This window comes from Mus caroli, chromosome 11 (genome assembly GCF_900094665.2).
Source record: "Mus caroli chromosome 11, CAROLI_EIJ_v1.1, whole genome shotgun sequence".
NCBI lineage: Eukaryota > Metazoa > Chordata > Mammalia > Rodentia > Muridae > Mus > Mus caroli.
In genome coordinates, this window is record NC_034580.1 from 84,159,315 (window position 1) to 84,164,467 (window position 5,153).

Below are 5,153 nucleotides of genomic sequence, written 5' to 3' on the forward strand. Positions count from 1 at the left end.
GCTGGCTCTGGGAAGAACTGTGCAATCCCCCTCCACCCCCCATGGTTGTATGTGCTTGTATATGTGGGTGCACCTGCACTTGTATTTGTATGGGGGGGGTTATGCACCTGCACTTGTGTGCCTGTGGAGACCTCATCTTAACATTGGGTATCTTCGTTGATTGCGTCCTGCCTTATTTAAATTTTTTTTTTTTTTTGGAGAGGGGTGTGTGTGTGTGTGCGCGCGCGCGAGCGCGCCACAGCACGCAGAGGAAGGGCAGCGGACACCTGGCAGGAGTCAGTTCTCTGTTTCCATCATGCAGGTTCTGGGGATTGAACTTGGGTCATCCGTCTCGGTGGTAGATGCTTTTACTGACCACTGAGCGGCGTCACTGACTCTTTACCTACCTCAGTGTGAGCAGGATCTCTCAAGGAACCCAGAGCTCACAGATTCAGCTAAAGTGACTGGTGTATCAAGTCCTAGGAATGTTCCTGTCTCCATCACCCTAGTAACAGAATTACAGATACGTGCTGATCTGCATGATTTCCATCACCACCATCATCATCATCAGAGCCCAACTGATTCTACACTTCCCGTACAAGCCTATGTGTCTGTCCTTTCTCATTTCCTCATCATCCTAGTTAGGTAACGAGGACCAAACTGTGCGGGACACAGTACTGCGGAATTGTACTGTAACCTCCACATGTCTGCTTCGGTACATGTGCCTCCACACACACACACAAAATGATGACATCCCATTTTGTTCTACCTGGTTAATTTGTCGCCTTGTGTTCTTTCTTTAAACACCACCTGCCTGTTGCCGCAGCACCTGGGAGCTTGAACTCAGAAATCCACCTGCCTCTGCCTCCCGAGTGCTGGGACTAAAGGCATGCACCACCACGCCCAGCCCTGCCCAATTTTTTTTTTTTTTTTGGTTTCTGGGGATCCAGAGTTCTGCTCCCGATGCTTTTAAGGCCTGCCTGGGATGCATGAGGCATGAGTCTTAAAAATGAAGCCACATATAAACCAATGCTCACTGTTAAATATTAGAAGTTACTAGTTTACCAGCTTAAGGAGCTCTGTGGTACAAATTAGTAAGTGTATTATTTCCAAATTTATCATCAACATCAGATGCCAATAAGAAGGAAAATGTGGACTAAAGAATGCAGTTCAAAGATGTGTTTGTTGCCGGGCAGTGGTGAAGCACTCCTTTAATCCCAGCACTTGGAAGGCAGAGGCAGGTGGATTTCTAAGGCCAGCCTGGTCTACAGAGTGAATTACAGAACAGCCAGGGGCTACATGGAGGAGAAACCCTGTCTCGAAAAACAAAAAACAAATAACAAAAAAAGTGTTTGTCACCTGTACATGATGCCCCAGGCTCTATCCCCAGTACCCCCACATACCCCAAAAAGGGGAGAAAAAAGTCCCTATGTCTAATCAAGATGTTGTTTAAAATATTTCAAATATCCAGATTTCCAACTATAAGGGATTTGGTATACATGAAAATAATTAAGTTTAAATAAAATTTGGAATGGAGAAGTGTAATTCGTGAGTGTGTGTGTGTGTGTGTGTTCATATGATCACTGCAAGACTTGACCATAGACAGTATGGGAGATGATAAGGCCACTGTCTCAGACCCAGTCCCGGAGACTGAAGTATGCAGCGTAAGCAGTCAGAAAAGGATGATGGTTTAAAAAAGATTCAGAAAAGGAAGGAAAATGTGGATCTAAGCATGAAGTAGACTCCATGAGTTCTACGCATGGAAAGAAACTACAGACCACATGTCCACACACACACACACACACACACACACGCACACACACCTTATTGACCTTACTCAGATAATATGGCCCAAAGGCTTTTTTTCTGCGTTCTTCTTCCTTCCGTACCCGTGTTGTCTAACAGCATCCTATTTAGCCATAATGGTCTGCACAGTCAGATCAGCCACCTCAGCTGGTCCCTTGCCTGCTGGTGCAGAGTCCAAAGAGGCCAGATGGCAGCTTCGAGGTCCGGTTCAACAGGGAGAACATTTCTCCCTCTGTAACCAGGACCGCCAAGCTGCAGAGGTGGGAAGTGAAAAGCTCACTAGTGACTGGGGCTCCTAATCATGTTTGTTTTGACTCTTTGGTGGCTGGCCTCGTGAATCCTGATGGTGAAAGAAACCTGGATATTCACTCTCAGAGCACAGAGCGCACACAGCATATTGGAGGATAAATAATACCGCAGCTCTGCCAAGCATCCCCACCTAGCTGGTGCTGTGACCAAATGTTCAAAGACCCATTCAACCATCTGCTAAGGCAGTCACTTCTGGATGATGAAGAACACGCTGAGAATAAAGTTCTAGGGGAAAACGACAGTGGTTAACTTTGATTGCCAACGTGACAAGACTAGGAGTGAGCGTGGAAACACACGTCTGGGTACGTGTATGGGGGTTTTCCAGAGAGGTTTAGCTGAGGAGGTAAGACCTACTCTGAGTGAGGTCACCTTCAATAGGCTGAGGTTCTCGGGCTGAATAAAACGAAGCCAGAGGAACACCAGCATATCTGTCTCTCTCTGTCTCTCTGATTCCCAACCAGAGAGCTCATACTCCTACCACCATGTCTTCCCTGCCGCGATTGACTGACTGTACCCTCAAGCTGTGAGCCAAAAAAGACAATTCCTTCCTTAGGTTGCCTTTCTCAGGCGTCTTGTCAACAGCACTAGAAAATAACTAATACTGCTGGCATGCACTGCGACATTTCTTCCGCCGTGCGTGGCCAGGCTGTGCGTGAGCATTCACTTAAGTTCACAGATGGTAGTTTTGGCAGATGCGGGGTGGCCTGGGAAGGCGAATGTACATCCAGAACAAGTGTTGACTCCAGACAGAATCAAGTATGGCCTCTTCCATAATGAAAGTGGTCCATGGTAATTAAAGTCACCCTAGGTAGCTGGCTGAACCCCAGGCAATGGCAGGACATTAGAGATTGCTGCCAGCAGATGAGGTCCCCAGCAGTGGCTGAGGTCAGGTCAGCCTTGCTGAGTGGCAAGTCCATGCAGGTGAGCCCATGAATAACTTCCATTGTTACACAACTGTGAGCCATCCATCTGTAGGTGTGCCTACTAGAGAAGACTACTGTATGGCTAGGGTCTGGATCATCCTACACACTCCATTATTACAATCCGTTTTTACCCTTGGATGGAATTCACATGGAGCCCAGGACACTTAGACTCATGCTCCCCTCCCACATCTTCCTCNGATTTCATCCTTGGTGTTGCTGTTATCTTTCTTCCGGGATCTGGGCTATCCAGTCCGGGTCCATTCCACTGCCCATGTCCTTTCAAATGAGGTGGAGTTGGCAAACACTTCCAGGTTCTACCCCCTGGGAGAATGGCCATCTTTCAGGGCGGCCATGGAGCGAGGCTATGGCTGTTGCATCTTCAGGGGATGCCTGCACACGAGTCAGGTAAACCACACCCGAGCGTTGTCTTCTTCAGTCTATGGATCTCTGGGAATTCCCTATGAAGGCATGCTTTGGAGTAGGAGCCAGTGTAACAGAGCAGTGTCTTATGCTGTAACAGAAGACCGGACTTGAGAGTTGATTAACAAGTTTCTTCTTGTATTCACAACAAAGAAGCTCTACTCCAATGAAGATTGACACATCCATGACCGAAACAGTATCATCACCTCTTTTTTTTTTCCTTAAGATTTATTTATTTTAGCCGGGCGTGGTGGCGCACACCTTTAATCCCAGCACTCGGGAGGCAGAGGCAGGCGGATTTCTGAGTTCGAGGCCAGCCTGGTCTACAGAGTGAGTTCCAGGACAACCAGGTCTATACAGAGAAACCCTGTCTCGAAAAACCAAAAAAAAAAAAAAAAAAAGATTTATTTATTTTATGTATTCACCATTGCTCTCTTCAGGCACATCAGAAGAGGGCATCAGACCCCATTACAGGTGATTGTGAGCCACCATGTGGTTGCTGGGAATTGAACTCAGGACCTCTGGAAGGGCAGTCAGTGCTCTTAACCGCTGAGCCACCTCTCCAGACCTTCAGCACCTCTTAAGGCCCCACCCCCAAGACCTTCACAGAAGGATGACTTCGCAACACTGGCTTTGAAGGGGGATACTCAAGCCACAGTAAGCAGGAATGGTGGTCACTAATAACTCTAGGGATTAAGCAGAGGACCCCAGGGCAAGAGATTCTCCTCCTTAGGCAAGGATGGAAGAGCCAAAAAAAAAAAAAAAAAAGGCTTGAAGTTACCAAGATTATTAGCTTCACCTATATGACCTTTCCCAGTGTTTAGTGTAATGTGTCTTCCCAACCAATGTACTTTTATTTTATTTTATTTTTATTGTTTGTTTGTTTGTTTCGAGACAGGGTTTCTCTGTGTAGCCCTGGCTGTCCAGGAACTCACTTTGTAGACCAGGCTGGCCTTGAACACAGAAATCCGCCGGTCTCTGCCTCCCAAGTGCTGGGATTAAAGGCATATATCACCACGCCTGGTGTACTTTTATTTTTTTTGGACATGAGAAGAAGCCCAGGGTCTTACCCATGTCAAGCTCACCCTTGTATGCTAAAGGACATCCCCAAGAAACACACTTTCAATAGAAAAGACCTCCAACGTGTCTTTCAATGCTTTCTGTGACTCACCAGAGAGAATAATAAGACTCAAGAAGGGTTACAAGCTTACCTTTATGGGCTTTCTTTTTTCCCCTCCTTTCTTCCTTCCTTCCACAAAGTAGAGTTTAAAGGTTTGGTTTTCTGTTTTCTTAATTTCTTAAAAGACTTATTTTAGGAGTTGGAGAGATGACTCAGCAGTTAAGAGCCCTGATGGTTCTTCCAGAGGTCCTGAGTTCAATTCCCAGCAACCACATGGTGGCTCACAACCATCTGTAATGGGATCTGATGCCCTCTTCACAACAGTGTGTCTGAAGGGAGCAACAGTGTACTCATATACATAAAATAAATAAATCTTTTTTTTAAAAAAAGACTTTTTTTAGCAGGTGATGGCTCATCCCTTTAATCCCAGCACTTGGGAGGCAGAGGTAGGTAGATCACTATGAGTTCAAGGCCAATCTGGTCTACAGAGCTAGTTCTAGTCAGTACAGCCAGGGCTACACAGAGAAAACCTGTCTTGAAGAAAGAGAGAGAGAGAGAGAGAGAGAGAGAGAGAGAGAGAGAGAGAGAGAGAGAGA